Source organism: Dermochelys coriacea, chromosome 4 (genome assembly GCF_009764565.3).
Source record: "Dermochelys coriacea isolate rDerCor1 chromosome 4, rDerCor1.pri.v4, whole genome shotgun sequence".
Classification (NCBI taxonomy): domain Eukaryota; kingdom Metazoa; phylum Chordata; order Testudines; family Dermochelyidae; genus Dermochelys; species Dermochelys coriacea.
Genome location: NC_050071.1, coordinates 33,237,568 through 33,261,090, shown reverse-complemented (window position 1 = coordinate 33,261,090; position 23,523 = coordinate 33,237,568). Strand labels below are relative to the sequence as shown.

At 42.9% G+C, this 23,523-nt stretch overlaps 1 long non-coding RNA gene across 1 annotated transcript in view; it reads right to left on the bottom strand.

Moving 5' to 3' along the window:
• Positions 1-23,523, bottom strand: part of LOC122459993 — a 175,381-nt gene that overhangs the window by 58,304 nt on the left and 93,554 nt on the right. The window contains exon 3 of the long non-coding RNA XR_006280998.1: positions 8,195-8,310. This is a non-coding gene — a long non-coding RNA (uncharacterized LOC122459993). The remainder of the gene's footprint in view (positions 1-8,194; positions 8,311-23,523) is intronic.

The window sequence follows — 23,523 nt, the reverse complement described above, 5'->3', positions numbered from 1 at the left end:
CTTCAGATATAAAAATGATATGTGCATATGAATAGAATGAATACATTTAGTAGAACATAACCTTTGCAAAGATATGTTACATTCCATATCTAGCATAAAATATATTCCAGTTATGTTATATTTACACTCATAAGCATATTTCTATAAAACATTATGGGGTGCAATGTCACACTTGTCACCCCACACTGGGAGTGAGAGCTCTTTGTTCCATCAATGCTGTGCTTGTGAAAGACAGTGACAGCAACCCTGTGATGCGTTGTACCTCAGGGGAACACCTAGCACCCTCATGTTCATCCTTGTAAAATGATTGTGTGGTATCCAATGCAAAGTTTGTCATGTCGGGTATCTTTGGAAGACTCATGATATACTGAGCATTGTTGTTATAGTGATGTTATAGTTATGTTATGGGTTATAATTTCATAGATTTAGTTACGAGGCTGAAAATGTATCCTCATGGCTTAAAGCAAACCCAGACAAACCTCTCCAAGAGCAGAAAGGCAGTTCACACCTCATCAGAGCAGGTATGGGACAAACCCAGGCCAGCTTCACAGGAACAAAAGACGCTGGCCTAGGCAGCAACAAAAGAATCGGGGAAGTCACCCCCCTTCCTTTGGTCAATTTGGAACTGTGATGAGGTAATGCTCACCTGACTCTAAATGGGGAGGCAAAGCCAAGAGGGAAGAAAGAACATAATAAAAAGGAGAGACATTTGCCATCCTCTTCCTCTCTCTTCCACCTACATCTACAGACACCACCAGCACCAAGCGACTGATGTACTGATCAAAAGGGAGAGCCTGGCTAAAGAGTGGCCAGACAGCCTGTGGTGAGAAGCATCTATGTTTATAAGGACATTGAAAGTGTTAGATCAGCTTAGAATGCGTTTTGCTTTTATTTCATTTGACCAAATCTGACTTCTTGTGCTTTGACTAATAATCACTTAGAATCTATCTTTATAGTTAATAAATCTGTTTGGTTTGAAGCTTGTCAGAGGTTCCCCTTGGGAGAATAAGCCTGGTACATATCAATTTCTTTGTTAAATTGACAAACTCATATAAGCTTGCAGCATCCAGGGGCATAATTGGACACTGCAAGATGGAGGTTCCTAGGGTTGTGTCTGGGACCAGAGATACTGGCTAGTGTCATTCGCTTGCAAGTAGCTGGGAGCAGTTTACATGCCAGAAGCTGTGTGTGAACAGCCCAGGAGTGGGGGTTCTCACAGCACAGCAGGGTAAGGCTGGGTCCCAGAGTCAAGGATTGGAGTGGCCTAGCAGATCACCAGTCCGGAGAACACCAGAGGGGAACATCACAAACCCCTACTGGGGAGGAAAGATCTACTCTTATTTATTCATGGCACAGGTACAGCCTGTGTGGGTGCCTGACTGTCCCCTGTGGCCACCCTCACAGAAGCTTCCCAGCCCTTGGCTCTTTCCTGCAAAGGCCATCAGCTGTGCCAAATTAACCACAATCTCTACTAGCTGTAAAGAAGTTTCAACCTAGGTTCTTTCAAATGGAAAGGGCTGCGCTTTCATTAATCTATGGTGAAGAGGTGAGTTCCATTTCTGTGGTGGGTGGCCTTGCCATGTTCTCCACTGGCTAACAGATTCTGGAAGCCATTTTAGAAAGTTCCTCTTCAGTGGCTTCAGTGGGACTACCCAACATGGGAGAGGCAAGTGGGATCCAGTCTGTAAAACTCAACCCTGAGGGAAATGGTAGAAGCTAGAGTCATTTAAAACCAGAATGGACAAGATGCTACAGGCTCTATTGTGCCCGTATATAAGCCCTGTGCTGAGAGCAGTGTGCAACACTCGTCAGCCTGAGACATTTTCCCTGTCAGAGTCCCCCCAGTACACAGGGAGAGCAAGTACCCTACTAAACCCTTCTAAACACTGCAGCACGCTCCCTCCACAAGGATGGCCAGAGTGCAAGGCGCAAAGCTATGGATCTACCTACTGCTTGTCCCTCCTATCTCATTTAGGTGCTGTGCTTTCTGCAGAGAGATAGTAGGGAGCAGCCCCTGTGCTTCCCTGAACATAAAGAACAGCAATTCTGCACATTTCTTCCACAGCCCAAGCAAGGGGGAAGCTCCTTACTCTTTTCCACACTCCCAGCATGCACGTGTGTGTGGATGAGGCAAAACCTAGCCCTATAAAAATACACTGTAGGGGAAAATCCTGCATTGGCATGAGGGAATGTATTAGACTAGATGCCCCATTCAGTAAGTCTTTTCTACCACTCAATTCTGCAGTGTCTGCTTCTTGGAGCCTTCAAGCATTTATCGCTGCATAGTTTTCTTTTTCTTTCCTTTTATTGGCTTTTTTTTGCCTTAAAAAATCTTATAATTCAACATCTTTAATTTTCTTCTGCTTATGCCAGGTTCTGTTTAAATTCACTATGCATTCTTCAGTACAAAAGAAAAAGATCCAAAATGTACACTTTTCTTCCAGTTCTTTCAGGATGACCATATATTTTCTTTTTCAAACAGAAAAGTACCATTGGTACTACATTCCTTAGAGGTGAACACTGTTGCTGACATAATTTCCATTTAACTGGTATCATGTGTAGAAGAATACATAATGCTTGTCCAAACACTCATGCAAAAACTTTCCTTGCAGTTATATGTTTTTCCGCTACAACTTCAAAATCAGTAAAAAGAAAAAAAATATGGATGCACAATCAATCCTCTGTATGGATTTTATACCTAGCCTATTCAGAATCTTGTTGAGCAGTGGTTACAGCAAAAGGGTTAAAAACCAGAAGGATCTCAGAGTACGTCTTCACTACAGAGCTACATCGGCGATGCTGCAATCAATGCAGTGGCATCAATTTAGCAGGTCTGGTGAAGACAAACTAAGTTGATGGCAGAGTGCTCTCCCATCAATTTCTGTACTCCACCTCCCCAAGAAGCATAAGCGTCTCCTGTCAACACAGTGTGGTATAGACACTGTGGTAAGTGGATCTAGGTACGTCGACTTCAGTTACTTTATTCATGTAACTGAAGTAGCGTAGCTTAGACCAATCTACTGCAGTAGTGTAGACCTGGCCTCAGATTCTAAAATCCTAGCTGAGAGGCCAACTCAGTTTAAGCTGGAATTAGTTACTTGATCAATGTTTGTCTTCATCATCCCCACCTGGAGAATTAGGTGAAACCCAGGCCATTGCTGAAAATCAAGTATTTTAGGGGAAATAGAATACAAACAAGAAAAAACAAACTATTTTCATTATGGAAAATTTAGTCATCAGGTAACATTTTCAAATGTGCCTATGTGACTTAGGAGCCTAAGTTCCATTTTCAGAAGTGAGGTAGGCATTTAGGAACCATTTTAAAATGTCATTTAAGAACTTCTGAAAATTTTAGCCCTTGTCTCCATAATTACCTACACCTAATTTTCAAAAATCATGAACCATGTCCCCCAGTGTCAGGAGATTGGCTTAGAAAGCATGAGATTTTTTTAAAATAATAAACATTGGGTTCTTTTTGTTTGCCTTCTGTTTTTTGAGTGTTTACTTTGCACTTGGGTCACATTTTCAAGATTTTTTCTGCAACCATTTGGGCTAGACGTGTACTCTTTTACAAATGAAAGCTGTGATTCTTGCATAATTGCTTGGGTCCCTAAGCTGGGTCTTTAAGTTAAACATCAACTATTGTGAGACTTGTGATAAAAGTTAGAAGAGTTAGCAATACTGCATCTACAATGGAGATGAAAGTAAGATTATATTAATGGCACTAGTTTTAGATCTCATTTATACTAGAGCTCAAACAGTTTTATTAAACCAGTTCAAAGCACAGTTTGGCTGTATAAACCAGGACAAAACCATGTTTGAACCAACTTTGCAAACTATGTTCTAGCCTAGGTTTAAGATCATTTAAAAGAAAAAAATTACTTGTTTGAAATGGACATTGGTATATTGTGGTTTTACACCATTGCCTGTCCACTTTATAATGTAAGTTGTTAAGCAGAGTCCACGTCTTCCTTTCTGGTAGCTCCAAGCATACCAAGAGCACTCAATACATGATATATAAAGTAACAACAACAAATAATAATTGGGACCTTAAAGAAACAATACCAAGCTTAGTAAATGATCTGCTTAGTCGCTTATTGATCATACACTGAAAGGCCTTTTGTAGTACATATGTGAAGGACTGCTGTGCGAACCTTTATTCTGAATGTCCTGCCTTTTCTAACATATTTCAGATTTATGATACATATATATTTGGAGAAAGCCTTCTCTGTAGAAAGTTTTAATACAGGAACAGTTTCTGTCTTGAACTCTTTGTGCTCTGTAGTAGATAAAGCTTATGATACAGAAAAGCAGTTCAAGCTCTGCTGGTGGGGTCATCAGAGGTCTCATTCCTGCAATGAGCACCGTGTGGGGCCACCCTTCTGTCTGAGCAGGGCTTATCGAAGGAGCAGGGCCAGAGTTTGTAAACTCCACAATCTCACTAGCTCTTTAAACTCTGCAAGTCCAGTCACTCCAGAGTAAAGACATACAAGCTGTGCAAGCTCTATAGGTTTGGGTTGTTTCTAAATGAAAAACATGAAGCACTGTCACTGTAGTATGCTGTTAAGCTTACTGTTTAAAATCAATATTCAGAAAAAACATAAACACATAGAATCATAGAAAAGTAGAGCTGTAAAGGACCTTGAGAGGTCATCTAGTCTAGTCCCCTAATCTGAGGCAGGACCAAGTATATCTAGATCATCCCAGACAAGTGTTTGTCTGATGTGTTCTTAAAAACCTCCAATGATGGGGATTCAACAGCCTCTCTAGGTAACCTGTGTGACACTGCACCCCATATTCTTCATGGTGATATTATTATGATATGATTATGATATAACTATGAGGCATTTTGTACAAGATGGGTCATGTAAGGTGTCATTGGAAAAGTTATGATTTGCTGAATATGATTATCCTATTTGTACGCATCGTTTTTGTATCTGAAGTTGTAAATATTGACTATGTATCTGTACTTCACATGTAGCCACACCCGGGTGACACCCACTAGGCAAGATGCTTCCAGTCTACATAGCTAGTTGTGAAAGGCCTAGTCAGGGTAATGGGCCATTAGGAAAAACAATAGGCCTTAGGAAAAGCTTATCCCCCATCTGGGAGCCTTCCTGAGAACACTCCAGACAGCCTCCAAGTAATGGCTGCTATGACTCTGTAAGGGCATATGACCAGACCACATGACTCTGGACTCCATGTTGGGTACCTGTATTTTTCCACAGACTGGGCTGGGAACTGTTTTTGGCACAAAGGGTTCCCGCCACATGCTAAGGTTATATAAGGCAGGGATTGACTTTATCTGTTGTTCTTCATTCCCCCACAACTCAACACCTGAGAGAAGCTCCAAAAGAAAAAGGACTGGGAACAGGGGTGGGGATCCCAAGCTGCAAAGCAAGTGCAGCTCATCCCTTAAGAATCTGAAGGTCTGATTGTGTCATCAGCCAGGGTAAGAATTTGCTAACTCATATCATATCTTTCAAGTATCTTATGCTTAGTTTGTGGTTGTTTATTTTCTATGTAATCTGCTTTGATCTGCTTCTATCACTTACAATCACTTAAAGTCTATCTTTTTGTAGTTAATAATTTGTTTTACATTTTAACATAAACCGGTATGCCTTTAAGTAAAGTATCAAGGGAAAAATCTCAGCTTGGTTACCACAAGTGTACATATTCCTCTCCACATTGAGGGAGAGGCGAACCAAGTAATAAATTCATACTGGTGGGGGTTTTGAGCAGGCAGGACGGTATAGCTCTGGGGTCCTAGGCTGGAAAGCTGTGGGTAATCTTGGCTGTAGCCTTTCTGTTGTTGGTTTATGCAGTGGCTGGTCAAAGCCTGCATGTAACTGCAGCTGGGTGTCCCCCTGCCTCTGTAAATGCTGGTGGAAGTGTAAGACCAGGAATTGTCTAGAGCTTGTCATAGCAGCACAGTGTGAAAGAGAGCCCAGGCTGGTCAGTCAGAGGGCTCAGTGATACCCCAGTTCCAGGTGGCACCCCGGGGAACCTACCACAACCTGTTCCAGTGCTTCAAAACATGTTTCAATCCTACTGACGTCAAAGTCCTATTGAAGTCAAAGGGACTGAAGCACTTGCTGAAAATCGAGCATATGCTTAATCTCAAGGGGTGAAATTCTCTCTTCTACAAATGGTCAATCCATGGACTATGCACTATTTAAATTCTTCTTGAGCCTTATTTTGAGGGCTAAAGTGGGAGTCAAATGATTCATAGTCCTTATTTTGGCCTTCAGCACATGGGTGAATTTATCCACAGTGCACAACAAAGATGAGTAAAACACAAAATCTGAGAGGCATATATCATCTATGCCTTTTGAGGCAGGGATTATGTCTCCCTATGTGTTTGCACAGCACTAGTACAAAGGGCCCTGATTATGACTTGGGGGTCTCTTGGTGTTACAGTAATAGAAATATTAAATAATGCATAAAAATCCTCCACCCAGGAAGCAATAAGTATGGAATTCTTACTCACAGGTAGGCAATAAAAGTTTTATATTATAATTGTCTCAAATTCCAACTCCTAAAAATCCCTTTTATATTTAATACAAGATAATTTCCTTATTGTGTATCATGATATTTAGGTAATCTGAGAAAGCTAGAAAGGGATTCCTGCTGATTTCTCTGCTCCAGGCTACTCATAAAGAGAATGATGTATAACATGAAAAACTTTATTTTAGAATCACTGCAGACTTTCATTTTACAAAGTTAAGAACAAGATTAGGGGAAATTCCTCCTCAAAATTTAGAATCCCTCTTTTTGGCCACCTATCCTGTAGCTATTTTCTCCCTAACTACAACTCCATATGCACAAATATGTGTCCATAATTGAAGTCCTCTTTTCCATGACCCTTTCTCAATTTGTTGACACCAATAAGCCACACAAACCCTTTGACAACACAACCTCTGAGAGGAATAGATGTACAGTTAGCATATCCAGTGAGCTATAATGGGCACATTTTCAAAGGTGGGCACACTGGATGTACTTGCAGAAAGATTGGTGCATCCATATAAAACACTTCATTGGTGCATGCACTTTGGATAGCTGTGCACACAAATGTGCAGTTGGCATGTAATTTCTGGATTTGCACATGCAAGAAGAAAACAATTTTTTCAGGCTCACCCACTGACCCCATACTGGAAAATGTTACCCAAAGAATCAAATAATGAGGAAGATTTAAAAAACAAAACAAAACAAACAACAAAAACCACACCATCTGAAAATAACTGGGTTGATCAGAATAATAGGTACATGACTTAAGTAGGTAACCTAGGGACCTGCTCCACAATTTTTGATTGTATGCAAATTCTGCCATGGCATAACGCTGTCATTAATCAGAGGTAATACGTTACATTAATACATGGCTACCTACCCTGTATCAGTGTTCCTTCACCTTTGGAGACCACCTATAGGAGAAAGAGGATAATGCTGTCTCCATGACCAATCCTCAGCCTCTCTACTAAGACTGCCACCAAGGATGCATACTAGTGCCATTGTCAAGTAGACCCCTGAGTATTAGGTATTGGAGCAAGACCAACAAACTCATTTCACATGGACTACTAAAATGCCAAGAGAAGCAATGGCTTTTGATCACTAATGACTGGAGCTGAATTCAAGGCAATAATTTAAAAATGAAAGACTCCTTCCCCATTTACCAATCTCTTGAGTCATCCAGTTCCATTCTCGCAGTACAGAAACCAGTGCGATTCTTCTCTCACACCAGTGACACCCAGGACAAGTTCCACTGGAGTTACACCAATGTAAAACCAAAGTAGGTGAGAGGAGAACTAGGTCCTTCATGTTTTAGGCAGTATACATGACAGGAATACTTTTCACCCATTCTTTCCCCTGCAGCCAAACCAGAGTGACCCAGTTTTCCCAGATACTTCCAAAGCCAAAACATTTCCGTTTAAACATTATGATTTCCTTACACTTCAATCAATCATAAAAAATTACAAGTAAAGATAAACAAGATAAACATGGCCCTGGATTGTCTCCAGAGGCCTGTGGGACCATTGCAGGTGGAGGATAATATAATTAAATAAGGGCAGCCTGTTGACTGCTCTCACACTCGGACGGATGAAAGCTAAAGAAATTTGTCCTGTTGCAAACATTTGCTTCACAGTCATACAACTGAATTTAGCATGGAAATCTTCCTCAGGCATTAACAATGTCTTACCTCACTAAGGAGGGAATAATACAGCCTTTTCAATTTTGTGGGCAAAAATTCCCTCACAGACCCATACTCTAGTCTTCTATGCAGAAAAGGCATTCAGGTCTGCAGGGACGCACAGACTGCAAATAAACGAGCAAGGGAACAGAGTTAAAACAGTTCCTCCTGTGGAAAACATTGGAAAGAATATATAAAATGCACTGATGTACTCTACCAAAAGGAAGGTGGGGAGGGATTACACTGAGTATGCTGGAGTTTGCCCCATTTCTGAGGCTGCTAAGGCACCTATACTAGAGATAATTTGTTTGAGGTAGGATGAGACCTGTTCCTAACTGGGCGGGATAGTCCCAAAATATACATATCAAGTCCTGGTCCTGAGATGTGGGGATGGCACTTGCGGTGGGGGCAGCTTACGGAGCTCCCTGGCTGCCCCTACACATAGGAGCCGGAGAAGGGCCATGCCACTGATTCTGGGAACCGCATGGAGTGGCCCCCGACCCTGCTCCCCAGCTGGAGCGCCGGAGCGGGGCAAGCCCCAAACCCGCTCCCCAGCAGGAGTTTGAGGGCTGACTTAAAACGGTTGGCAGGCCCAATCCAGCCCGTGGGCTGTAGTTTGCCCATTCCTGCCCTAATGCATGCCATTTTGCCTGGGTACTGAAAGACGATAAGCTTGTCACTGAACAATGTGCAGAACATGCACACACAATGGGGGTAAGCATAGGAAGGAGATTTAGCCTAAACTCAGAATTTTCTAGTGGTTGTGGGTTTTAGGGTTATTTTCATGACGTCTGTAGCACACTATATTTGCACTAGTACTGTAGATGGCAAATTCACTTTTTGCCGCCATTTTCAGGTATTGGCTAGCTTTTTATTTTTTGCACACTGGGATGTTCCAAGCATGTGTGAACACTGTGTTTCATCATGAGACTAATTTAGAATTGCACCTGGGAGAGCAGTGCACTGTTTATGAGAATATCCTACCAGAGACCACATCTGTGCTGGGTGTAGCATACGGCATCAAGTTCTCAGAAAACACGTCCTTAGCAATATTGCCAACAACATGTCTTTGAAATGGCCTGTCAAATATTTTCAAAGCTAGGTCTTTTGCCAGTATTACTGAGGCAGTCACTCCTTTGGTGTGTATTTGTATATAAAAAGATACCAAGAATAGATAAATGTCAGCACCTGGTTTAATCCTGACTCATTCCCATGTGACTCATTTGGGTGGAGGATGGCAAACAAACTGGCAATATGATTTGCGTTGCTAGATGAGAGCTCAAATAGCAGCCTTTCTGCTTTTATGGATCATAGAAGAGTCATGTACAATTTTTACCTTTGCAAATCTGCAACAGGCAGAGAGCTGATTTTGTTTATTTTGCTGGTCACAGGCCGAAACTCAGCTCGTCAAATCCCCTAACAGGTCTTTGGGCCTGCCTCAGATAGGGGAGTAATGACATCATCCAACAGAGCCATCAGGCAATCCTCCATTGTGCGTCACAATGCAAACAGCATGTCAGAGAGTGCTTTCTAGCATTTGGAGAAGGTTGTGACTGACTTTAAGAGGGACCTTGGGCAAATCATTTTAATCTCAATCTGCCTCAGTTACCTATCTATATACAAAACAATTTCCATTCTCATAGGGTTTGTGAGCAGGTTTGTAGTAGTGAAATCTGACTTAAACAGCCTGATAAGGTATAGGCAGAAGGTACAAGAGGCCAGGGGAGGTTAAGCCTCCCCCGACTGCCAGCCCGCTGCCTTTGGAGTGCACCATCGCTGAAAGAGTGGGTGCCTCGGCCATGACCCCACCTGCGCTCCGCCCCAAGGTCCCGCTCATCCTCTTCCTCCAAGGCTCCACCTCTTCCCATCCCCACTCCACCCACATGGGGGCGTCGCAGGAGAGGGTGAAGAGGTGTGCGCAAGGGGCGAGTGGCCAGCCAGCTGGTTGGTTGGCCAGTGGGTGGGGCCAAGGGAGCAGGCAAAGAGGCACAAGAGCGGGCGGGGATGGGGCCTCAGAGAAGGTGCTGAATGGGGCCAGTGTTGGAATCTGGGTGGATCCTTGACGGGAGGAGTTGAGAAGGGGAAGGCCTCAGGGCAGGCCCATGGTCTGGGTGCACACAGCCTCCCCAAATGGAGGAGTCGCCCATGTGATAAGGGTTCCCCTAGTGCAAAGAAAGTTTCACTCCAACTTCCTGTAGCAGTTCCACAGGGCTCAGCTTTTGTTCCCCTTCTCTTGCTGTGGGCAAAGTTAAAACACTGCTTCATTCCAGCTAGCCCTGGCTGTAACAATGGCCCCTGGTGGACTGGTGCAGTTGGGCATTAGTTAGAAAAGCCACTACTGAGGCCCCAGGTCAGAAAGGGGAGAAATAAAGGTGGCATACAGACCACTTTTGCCCCCTGCACCACCCCCACACAATCAGGTCCTGCACTAACTGCAGCTCAGCTAGCCCTAGGATTGATCCTTTTTAGGTGTTTATTCCCCTCTACTTGGAGTAGAAACTAAATGTGACAGTTCAGATACCTCTGGGTGCTAACCTTTGGTTAATGTTTATTTCTAAATGGCCACCCCTTCACACTGGGGCATCTGATTTCATCCAGAACAAACAGGGGCACAGATAGGCAAAAGTGAAGAAAAAAATTAACCGGTATTTCCAGTAACAGTGTGAACTGTTTTTCTTACCCACGGTCCATAAACCTGGAAATCCTGGATGCCCCATCATGTCAGGCATTGGCACCCTAACAGCAGGATTGTCTGGCTATGTGGACTCTCTCCTCAGGCCCTAGCTACCAGCACTCCCAGCTATCTTTGAGACACCACTGACTTCCTGAGGAAACTACAATCCATCGGTGATCTTCCAGAAAACACCAACCTGGCCACTATGGATGTAGAAGCTCTCTACACCAGTGGTTCTCAAAGCTGGTCCGCCGCTTGTTCAGAGAAAGCCCCGGCGCACCAGAGCGGTTTGTTTACCTGCCACGTCCACAGGTTTGGCCGATCACGACATTGGCCAAACCAGACAGTCTCTACGCAAAAGAATAAATGGACACAAATCTGACATCAGGAATCATAACATTCAAAAACCGATAGGAGAACACTTCAACCTCTCTGGCCACTCAGTAAAAGACTTAAGGGTGGCAATTCTGCAACAGAAAAGCTTCAAAAACAGACTCCAACGAGAAACTGCTGAGCTTGAATTAATATACAAACTAGATACCATTAACTTGGGTTTGAATAGAGACTTGGAGTGGCTGGGTCATTACACATATTGAATCTATTTCCTTAAGTTAAGTATCCTCACATCTTCTTGTCAACTAACTAAATGGGCCATCTTGATTATCACTACAAAAGTTTTTTCTCCTGCTGATAACAGCTCATCTTAATTAATTAGCCTCTTACAGTTTGTATGGCAACTTCCACCTTCTCTGTATGTATATCTATCTATCTTCTTACTGTATGTTCCATTCTATCATCCGATGAAGTGGGCTGTAGCCCATGAAAGCTTATGCTCTAATAAATTTGTTAGTTTCTAAGGTGCCACAAGTACTCCTAGTCTTTTTGTTTTTCTTCTAAACTCAGACAAGTACAACTTTTCTGAAATCAGACGATGTGCCAAGGAGCCCATTCAGCCGTAATCCAGGAAACAAAAAAAAAAAAAAAGTCATTCTTACCATCTTGACAAAATGATGTAGTGCTGTGGACCCCCAGTTTAAATTAATTATTATTCAACACTTACGCTGTGATAGCACCAACAGGCCTCAGCCAGGGAAGGGTTCCATTGTGCTAGGTGCTGTACAAACACACAGTAAATGATAGTCCCAGTCTCCAAAAAGTTTACAGTCTACAGCTCAAGATGTGACAGGAAAGGGAAAAACAGACAAGCAGGGTGGGGAGGGAGAATGGGCTATCGCTAATAATAGATGCTTCAGGATAGACTAGCTGTGTGTGTAGTTTGTAATGTCAGGAGTGAGCTGCTTGAGCTGAGTCTGAGGACTAGCCAGCCTGGGCTCCAGGCTGGTTAATGAGCTTAACTGGATTACAGTTGGACTGCCTGATTGGCTGACTTGCCTGATCGGCTGAAGGGAGCCAGCAGACCTGCTTTTAAGCTCAGCAGCAGGTTACTGGCTGCTCACTGCTTATGTCTGCAGCTGCGATTACTCCTGTGCCTGCCTTATTCCCATCCTTATTCTTGTCCTGCTCCAGCCCTGCTTGCTCCTGACCCTCAACTCTGGTTCCTCACTCCTCCTCCAAGCACCAGGCCCTGACAACCCATGCCCTGGTCGTGACACATAGATGTAATAAACCCATCAGTATGCCCTAGTATTTCGTTAGTGATTCATTTTAGGGCTACATTAGAAAGTGGGTCTCCTGGCTGGTTGACTAGGAAGACAAAGTTTGCTATATATAGATAATGATATTATGGTTGTTAAATGAGGGAAGAGGAAAACAAAGCATGAAGACAAGCTTTTGAGTCATCCTGCTTCATGCTTATGCCAAATGTTGTAGAATTAAGGAACAGGCACTGACATGCACTCATGAGAGAATATGCTGTTGCTTTAGATTTAGCCTCTCCCAGAAAGTGCTGCTGCAGGGCAGTGAGATTGAGGGGAGTTTATTAAAAAAAAAAAAGGAATGATAACTGGGATAAAATGGAAAGGGGAAGAAACTTCTCAGTGTATAAATCTCAAAACGTCAAAGGCTTTATATCTTTTGGCACCTAATTCTAACATGCCTACTTTAATGAGTGCTGAGCTGGGGAACTAGCAAGTCTTCAGGATTAATTCTCTTTGTGTATTTCTCCTTATTGATGTTTTACCTTTACAAACCTTAATCCATAAGCATTTGCTCAGTACTTCTCAGTGGACTCAGCAGGAGATTATGGTAAGATTGTGTTGAGATAAATGGCCTAGACAGGAATGAGAGTCAGTGCTTTCAGGGTTGAGGTGTGCAATACTTTTGTAATGAAATCCAGGTCATTGAGAATCCCAAACTCATGTCAATTGCACAAAATGTTTGCCAAAATTTGCAAACTTGGAATGAGATTGGTGAGAATGCACCTGAGCCAAAAAGAGTTAGGTTGGATCCGATGAAGTGAGCTATAGCTCACGAAAGCTTATGCTCAAATAAGTTTGTTAGTCTCTAAGGTGCCACAAATACTCCTTTTCTTTTTGCGAATACAGACTAACATGGCTGCTACTCTGAAATTAGGTCAGGGGCTATCAGTTAATTTTTGTCAAGATCCAAATTTCTTGGTCAAGGTATAATCCAGGTCCAGACTCCAGAGAAGCATTTTTCACACTGCAATAACAATGATAATAAGTAAATAAAAAGATTTTGCAGTCCATTTGAAAGCATCTGGTGGTCTGGATTTGGCTCGCGGTCCACCTATTGACTACCCCTGGTTTAGGGTTTCAGATGGTATCACAATACAAATCAATAATAAAATAAAATAAAATTAAAATTAGAATCAGTCTCTGATGTGGTGCCTGCTTTCTTGTTTTCCCAGTCTGTTCACAAGTGTCCAACTTATTCATCTCCTACTCACTGCTGCTAGTAGAGCTGGTTAAATTTTTTCTAAAATTCCCCCCCCACACCCACACACACACACAAAATAAAGACAAGTTTTCACACACACAAAAAGAACCCAGCCAAACAAAAACCCTATTTTCCCACCAATTCTAGTTGCCAGCTCTCAAAGAGGAGAGAGGGAACCCAATTTTTACTTTAAAAGAAAGAGCCCAAAGACCTGAGCGTGGCTCCCTGCTCAACACATCTTCGAGAGTCCACAACACTGATTAACCTGTGTCGGGAGGGAAGTGATGAGGTGAGGCAGAGACCATGGTTGATAAGGAAAAGTATGTGCTTCATTGGCCTATTCGGTTAATCTAGTCCTGGCCTGAGGAATTTCACAGGTTTGGAACATCTTAAATATCACAAATTAAAGTTTAGTTCCAATGAAGTCACACTAATACTAGGGTCAAATTCAGGCCTGATTAATACCAAATTTAGAGTTGCAAATTCAGACCCATAGGTTTCGTACTAATTTAAACCCCATGCAGCCCTTTAATTTCAATGTTCTGAAGTCATCCTAAGTGTAAATTCACAAATATCAACAGAGTTATGCCACAGGTTCAACAGGGTATCAGCAATGAATTTGAACCAGTTCAATTTATATTTTTTAGCTGTCTGGAATTTCAGAAACAGAATTTTCAGGAACATTTTTGCATGTGGTCAATAAAAACTTAACCATCTAAGCTGGGGTTTTCAAAAGAACCTATGGGCTGTAGGGGTTCAAACCAATTGAAAATCTCAGCCTTAACATTTTATAATTCCAGGGCCAAATCAGATCCAACCTGAGCCCAACTGCTTCCAAGATGACTAGTGAGGCCCAGCAGCAAACTGCTTCAGTTGCTTTCTAATTCGTTGCTTTATAAAGTTTTCCCTCTTTCTCCTCAAGCCATACTGAAAAGAGGCAAAAAAGCGTACTGAAAAGTGAAAGAAAGTTTCTGTTTCTTGTACATCTGTAGCTCATTAGGGAGACAATCAGAACAGAAGACAGTTTGACTAGGCAACTTCAGGCTTCCTCTGGTTCAGATCTAAAAAATAGTACTAGTAGTTGATGGAACATCAGTCATCACTGACTGCCTGGCAGAAGCAGCAACAGCCGCCACCACCCCGGTGTGAAGTGCACTCTTAGGTGAAGACACCCCTGGAGGTCTGAGAAACTACCTAAGAAGCCACAATCTTTTCAAATGACTTTGGCATGTCAGAACTCACAGAAAAATGTTCCTTCTATGTATTATTTATTGCTTTCCTGTATTTATATAATATTCAGCTTCCTGAAAGTAATTTGTTTTGGATTGTATAACATTGGGCAAAACATCAAAGGTATGTTAATCAGTGGTAATAAAACACTAAAGTTTATGGTCACTGAGGTATTAAATATTGCTAATAAATTACGGGGTTAGCATTTTAAATGAGCTATAGTTTGGAGAAGAGCAGCAGCACCGTGTCTAAAAGCATTAATTGCCATTGCCTGACTCAGTAATTATCAAGAGAGTCAGATATTTTTTAAACCAACATATCACAGTATGATATGCATGCAATGAAAAACAGCCACATTTGAAGAGATTCAGTGGTGCTTAGCACTTAACCCCTTCAAAAGCACTCAACTAACATTAAAACACAACACCCCTGTTAGGTAGTTAATTGTCATCATCATCTGCATTTTACGCATAAGGAAACTGAATCACAGAGAGGTTAACCCATTACAGATACTGGGTTGGATGGGCCTGCCCAGAAATAAACGCCCTTCCCTTGGGAGGAACCACAGAGCCTAGACCACAGAGTTGTTAAATGGCTCTTCTAAGACAACACAGATTTAGACCTCAGGAGTTCATGGTCTCCAGTCCCATGCTCTAAGGACTAGATAGCACTTCTTTTCTTCTGTGGGGTGGCCTAGTGGTCCTGCAATAGGGATCTGAGCCCAGATATTGTTCCTGTTTTTGTTTTGTTTTTTTTCTCCACCTTGGCTGCCTTGAATTGGGTGCATCAAAAGGAAGCAATTCTTTCATGGAGACACCCAGCAGAGAGGTAGCACTCCACGTTACTGCTGTATTCTACAGCAGGGCTTCTCATGCTTTTTCAGAGAATGGACCACATCTTAATAGAGAGATGCTTTTTCAAGAATCACCTTCCCAGCCGTTCACCTTTGTGCGGACTACTACCCCTCCTATTCACCATCACATGGACCACCTCCCTTTTGCATCACCCACCAGTGCATACTTTTGTAACTACCACAAAAGCAGCTACTTGCATAGAAAAGTAATGATGGGACAGTATTCAGCTGCTGTCAGCTGTTCTATCATGTAATACTTTTGACAGTATTAAGCACACTGTCTCTTTTTGCCCTTCATTTTACCTCCCCATCCCATCTGTGCTGCTTTTCTCCACCTGCTTCACTGCTACCTAGACCTCTCTCTCCTTCGGGCCCTTCCCTGCCTCTTGGTTCTCCATTTCCCTGAATGTGTTATCTGTACCTCTTCCCCTCCCGCTGCCCATACTGCCTCACTCTCTTCTCCCTAGGATACGCCTCACACTGGGAGCTGGTCATTCCTGCCTCCTCTCTTCTTGCTCTGCTTCTGAGGCAGGGACCCTTAGTAAAAACAGCTAGGCTGAGAGCTCCTTGTTCCCAGCTACTTTTACAGGCTTTATGCTCTTTTCCCTATAACTGGCTACTTAGAGCCAGATACTGAGATGGTGTAAACTGATGTAATACCACTGAAGTCAGTGCAACATATATCAGCGGAGGATCTGGCCTTTCAATTTTGCATATCTAGAGCACCTTTCATCCAAGGATCAAAGCACTTTACCAACATATTGACGGGTTTCAGAATAGCAGCCGTGTTAGTCTGTATTCGCAAAAAGAAAAGCAGTACTTGTGGCACCTTAGAGACTAACAAATTTATTGGAGCATAAGCTTTCGTGAGCTACAGCTCACTTCATCGGATGCATTTGGTGTTTGGATGCAAATGCATCCGATGAAGTGAGCTGTAGCTCACGAAAGCTTATGCTCCAATAAATTTGTTAGTCTCTAAGGTGCCACAAGTACTGCTTTTCTTTTTACCAACATATGTTACTTTTTACAGCACACTCGTGTGATAGGTAATTTTATAGAAGCCAATAGAGTTGCATAGATATAATTAAGGGTAAAAAGTGGCTCATTTTCTCTCATAAATCGAGTGTAGAGGGCAACAGGCAAACCCAATGTCTGCCAGACATTTTCCTCACCTTCTTATCTGTTTGGAAAATCTGCCTAATAATTTTCTAAGTATTTCCCTCTCAGGATAGAGACACTGTTTCCTAGCTCTTCTTTAAAACAAAAATTTGCAGTGATAATGACTAAACACTTATGAGTAGGGGTCTACTTAAATTGCAGAGAAATCACATTTTTGGCAGGTTGGTCACAACGTAGATAGCAAATTTTATGGATGTGTTGCACATCTGAGACATTGGTTATTTATGCCATGACCAACCCATGAAAAATATGTGACTTCTCTGCAGCATTTCTCAAACTGGGGGGCCCTGGACCAAAAGGGGGATTGCAAGCCTAATCTCAGGACGGGGGTTCATGGTATTGCCACCCTTACTTCTGCACTGCTGCTGGTGGCAGCACTGCTTGAAGCTGGGCAGTGGGAGAGCGGTGGCTGCAGGCTGGGCACCCAGCTCTGAAGGCAGTGCCATGGCCAGCAGTGGCACAGATGTAAGGGTGACAAGGGTATGGTATTGCTAGCCTTACTTCTGTGTTGCTGCTGTTGGCAGCACTGCCTTCACAGCTGGGCAGCCAGAGACCAGATTTCACGGTCCATGACGTGATTTTCATGGCCATGAATTTGGTAGACCCCTACTTATGAACGACCCTACGATAACTAAATTGGCATTTGGGATGAAAGGAGGACAAAAATTTCAACAAGGGAACAAGTTTCAATTTCAAGTTTTCAAAGGGCTTTTAACCACAGATAAAGAAAAATTACTTTTTAAATTATGAAACGTTTTGATAGTGTCTATCCTTAATGCAGCATCATTCTTTTGGTTGCATAATGCCAATATCTTCCAAGTGGTGCAAGCTACATAAACTCTTTTTTACAGTCCATTATATCTTCACTGCACTTGTAAGGTAGCTACTTAAACTTATCTATAACAGCTCCAGTCCTGTTTGCGAAAGTTTCTCAGGGTATATCTACACTTGGAGCTGGAAGGTGTGATTTCCAGCTGGAGGAGACATACCCATGCTCACTCTGATCCAGCTAACATGCTAAAAATAATGTCTAGCAGCGGTGGCCCAAGTGGCAGAAAGGGCTAGCTGTCCCAAGTATGATCCTGTCCAAGACACTTGGCATGTACTCAGGGCAGCTAGCTACTCCCACAGTTACCTTCTACTTCTAGCACACTGGCTCAAGGAGAGCTAGGTGAGTATGTCTCCTGGGGCTGGGAATCACACCCCAGCTCGAAGTGTATACATGCCCTCAGCCTCAGCAAAATTACTATTGCTATAGAAGATAGATGGCTCAAATGCACAGGTTTAAACAACTGCATAGGTTGCAAGGCAGCGGAGAATCAGGCTCTAGTCTCCTGATTCACTGCATCTGCCTCTTGTAAGCTGGCTAATCAATAAGGTATCAGACAGACAGACAGCATCCCATGAGTCACATGAAGAGTCCTCAGCTTGAATAGATGCTGCTGGTACAGAATAAAGAGCCATGGTGGATGAGAGACCAAACACAATAGCATTCTCTGGCAAGATTGTATCAGCATGAAGACACATGGATCCGATGGCTGTTTGAAGAAAAGCCTGCGACAGAACAAGGAGCATGCACGCACCATGAGTCACATTGGTCATTACGTGGGCAATTCAGGTGGTCTGGAATGTGACTTAAAAGTGGTCAGAAGACATTATCCGAAATCAAAGTAACTGCTTCAATAACAGCATAGCTCTACATGACATAGAGAGCTACCTTAGGGCTAGATTGTGCCTAACGCACATGGCAACACCCATTTTTTCATGTTCTCTGTGTGTATATCTTCCTGCTGTATTTTCCTCTGCATGCATCCGATGAAGTGGGTTTTAGCCCATGAAAGCTTATGCTCAAATAAATTTGTTAGTCTCTAAGGTGCCACAAGTACTCCTCGTTCTTTTTGTTGATACAGACTAACATGGCTACCACTCTGAAACCTGAAATACACAACCACACTGGGTCCCTCCAGAGGCATTGGCCATGAGTTCAATTACACTGCAGTAACTTCACTCATGGAGCAAGAAGAGAATGAGGCCCATTGCGTCTAAAGCAAGCATAGTTCCTCCAGCGGCGTTGGAAGACCATGGACCGAAGCAGCCCCTGCCATACCCTTTAAAAGACTGCAGCTTTTTGTCCTGAGCCTGTGCAGAACCAGCACTTCTACTCAATGTGGAATCAGGGGCTATTCCCAGTGCTTTCCTAACTAGCCTTGAGCAGTCCTTGTTCTGCCTGGAATCAAGGATTAATACTATGTTTGCTCTCTGCACAGACGTGCAAGTGAGGTGGGAAGGCTCCTTGACCCATTCCCTCCACCCTGCACACCCACACTGGGCCAGACACCTTCCACTCTGACAAAGTAGCAGCCTCTCTGTTAAGGAAGAGATTCATTCCACCTACTTCATTGGAACATCTCACAGGGAGAGGAATTGACTGCAGCTCGGGATGGAAAGGAAGACAGAAAGGAAATCCTGAAGGCCAAGGCACATTCGGACATTTCCTGGTCATGAGGAATATGGGAATAAAGATTGCCCACATATTTCACAGGCAACAATCATGTGTCCAGAACCCAAATCAGGCATGACACAAAACATCAGAGACCAAAAAGTGACATTTATAAAATGAGAAAAGGATTCATGTCAAAGTCTCTGCAGAAAAAGTTCTCTACGCTTTGCAGAGAAAGCTTCTCAACATAAATAGAACAGTGCCAGTGCTGTGGGTTCCTAAACTGCTATCTTCTCCCTTTTTATATTTATTAGGAAAACTGAACAAGTCATTTAACCTTATACAGACATTTTTCATAAAAAATGCAAACTAACATCCCAGTGTTGCAGTGCCTCTAGGACTCTATTGACATGATGCAAAAGATAAATGAGAAGCTCGGTTGAAAACCACTGGTCACAGCTTCTGTTTTACAGCTGACATTTGTTTCTGTTTTGAATACCAATATAAAATCTTTAAGCCATCAGTAAAACCCCAACATGGCTTTTTCTCTCTGTTGAAGCCCTTAACACAGTCTGGAGCTGCACACTGGAGCCACTGATGTTCCCTCAGAAAAGGAATTGATGTGTTCAGTGCCAAATCCTACTTATGTTTCTTACTCAGGAGTCAGTGGAATTACTTGATGAGGAGGGGGAGTAGGATCTGGCCTCATGTTAGAGCAGCTGTGCTCTAACTCAGGCAACTGCTACAGCATAGTGTTTGAATATTTTTCCATAATGACTTCACCCCATCCACGTTATCCATGTAAACATAGTTAGAGACACTTTTGGCCACATGTGAGTTGGACTGGTGATTAAGCAAGGTTTGACGCATTCTTATCCTGCTGGTGTGGACAGGCACTCAGACAATCTTAGTGTAGCTCCCTCCAGTTGGCAGACTCCCTTTTGCTCACTTGGGGCTTGATTCCCCCACCGCTGTGAGAGTTCTGCTATAGGTTTCAATGGAGGCAAGATGAGGAACTTGGGGGCTCTAAAATATTCTGGTTGGAGTCTAGTCTGCTACAGTATTCAAGCAAGTCCAGACACTGGATGAGAGTTTGCACTAGCAGCCTACATTCACTTGAAGAGTCTGGTTGCAGGTATTTCTTTCCTGGAATATTAAAACGCTGAAGGTATTTTTCCTCATAGACTACCCCAAAACATTTTTTTAAAAGCTGATTTTGAAAACCACAAAAGATGACAGCCCTGCTACAGCCCAAAACCGCTTCCACATCAAAGCCATCTTCTTTTTCTGCCAGATTAATCAAGTTTTGATTCTTATTCCTCCTGACAACCTAAAACACCACAGGTATTTACAGTTGTGTCCAACATACACCTCGTTTCCTGAATGAGCACTGTATGCAACAGCACTTCAGTTGTGAGGCAAATACACTCCTCCCCCCCCTCCCCCACATGGTCTCCCTGGCTGTACACTTAAGCATCCCTGGCCAGTCCACTTGTGCAACCTTTGGCAGCAGAGAGCACGACATTCCTCTCTCTTTCAGTCTGATTCCATTTCTCCTTGTGTGGAGTGGCAAGTGTTTCAGGGGCACCTGAGGGCACAGTAGCTGAAGTAGCTTGCTGCTGTGGTTCTTAATTTTTAGGTCATGCAACCTCTTAGGGGTTGGCACATTTCTTGGAGGGTAGAGGTCACAAACACTATTATTCTATTTAATTAACTTACTTTTCAGCTCCTGTTACCCCTTACCAATTCAGGTGTTTCTCACCAACATAGCTTATGCTGCTCGCAGAGGTGGGTTTTTTATGCCAACATATACCCTAAAGCTGTAAGCAAACCCCTGCATTACAGTGGACTGGGTCACCTAAAGGAAACAAAGGAGCTCTGAAGTAAGTCTGAGGGCTTTGTTACTGGTGAGGCTGGCAGGGGTGATGCAGCCATATACAAAACAGCACTTTTCAAGGAACAGGGAATAAATACATCAGCAGCAACCATCCCCACCCTAAGGGATTTTCCTGCTCTTTTTGGGACATAAATGCCTATATTTTCAAAAGCAACTAGTAATATTGGCTGCCCAGCTTGAGACACCTTAAAGGGGTTTGATTTTCAGTCAGGCTCCTTTGAGGTGTCTTAAGACAGATGCTCAAAATCACCAGTCACTTTTGAAAATGTAGGTGCAAACTACTAATGATGGTTCTGTGATACATCGAAGGGGCTGACAGTCAAGAATGCTGACTACAGGGTTTGTGAATTTCCGGTTGGAAATAAATCTCTTTGGTGTATTTTGGTTCGTCTTCTGTCTTAACTCTTGCATTTGGCAGCATTCAACAGCATGTCGGAATCTGCTACCTTGCTGCTCTGGGTCCACCCTCAGTGAACCTCTATGTAAGCTAAGGCAGCCCCTATCAGATAAAATCCAAGCCACGTCACATTGGTCTTGATTATTTTTCTGCTCTCTAGGATTAAAAGTGCTTCCCTGTTTCACTGAAAGGTTGCTGGAGCACTAGATATGTATTCATAGAAGCTGTCCCAGCCCTTAACTTCTATTGTAAATAAATGAAATTCCACAACAGAGCAGTGACACAGACTTAGCACTGCCTTGATACCACTAAGCCCTGGCCCTTGAGTTAGGGCTAAAAATCAGAAACATAGCTAAGGATGAACAGGGTGGCTTCAGACAAACCAAATACGGGGGTGCTTGGGTACTGCACTATAGTACAAGAATTCTCAGGCTACCCCTGCATTCACTTCCATTCCTGCTGTCAGAGGAGGGGACAGCTATCTACTTCATCATTTTGAGGGTCCTTTTGTAGCTAGGTCATTCTCACATTCCAGGGTGCAATCCAGACCAGTAAGGAGTTGTGTCACCACTTACTCCTCAATGTTGGGCGCCTCACAATGCTTTGCTGTTGTAGCTCCCAACCAGGTCCACTCACAAACAGCCTAACAGTATACCGGTCACACCCTGAGAGTCTGTTATAGCTGGAGCCTTGGTCCAACAACGCTGATCTCAGCATCCTGTCAGCAATGCTCCAGTCATACTCTGTCTTCCAGCAGCCTTTGTTACTACTTGCAGGGTGACCCTAACATACTCCCAGTCCCAAATTTTTCCAAAACATGTGTTCTGCATTGTACAGCACTCTCCTAGATGGTTCAGATATTAAAGATCCATTGCCCTATAAAGGGTCAATATTCTACAGATGGCTACTTTAAGTTGAGTTACAAACTGTTCTGTTTAAAACACAACACTGGACTAGTTTAGATTAAAAATAAAACAAGTTCATTAAACTATAAAGACACAAGTTTTTACTGAGTACAAGTATAAGGTATTATAGCAGAAATAGTTACAAGAAAAATAAAGATATAATGTTTTCTAGTATCTTAAATTTAACAAGATAGACTTAGTTCAAGATAAAATCCTTACTGCAGGCTCCCTTTTATTTGTACAGTCCAGTGAGGTAGGAGTGTTGATTACAAATACCTAGAAGATAATATACATAACCAACAGTAAATAAGCAAAGCCTTATTTTTATTATGATCTTCCAGAAGTCATAGTGCTCTTATTTTGGAATAAGAGTGTCCCCATGGGGAGCTATTCTGGTTAATTTCCCTATGCAGAAAAACCCTAAAACCAGATTATGGACTTGAACCAAAATTCTGGATCTAAATTCCAAGACTGAAGATGAAGTCTGTACGCTCAGTTGTCAGCTACACTATGGTCCCTTTATGCTTCTCCATTAGTGCAAAAGGGGCCATGAAGTCAGTGGATACAGCTACTTGATATAAGGGGTTTCCTTAGGTGAAAAGCTAACATCAAGGAACATATCCATGGGAAATGGGATGTAGCCAGAATAATTCCTTGGGGCCCCAGCATAAATTAGAACATCCATCAGGTTGACCTGATTTATATAGAAAGCCAGCTCTAGCATATGTAGGTGCAAAGGTGGTGAAAAGCCATCTTTGTCCCCCACTTCCCAGGTCTTGTGAGAAGCGTAGGTCAGCCAGATAAGCCCTTGTATTTCTGTACGAGGCAGCCTGCACTCAAACTCCTGATCCAAATATTGCTGTACGTGGGACTTGTCATCTGGATCAAAATCAGCACTTTCCCA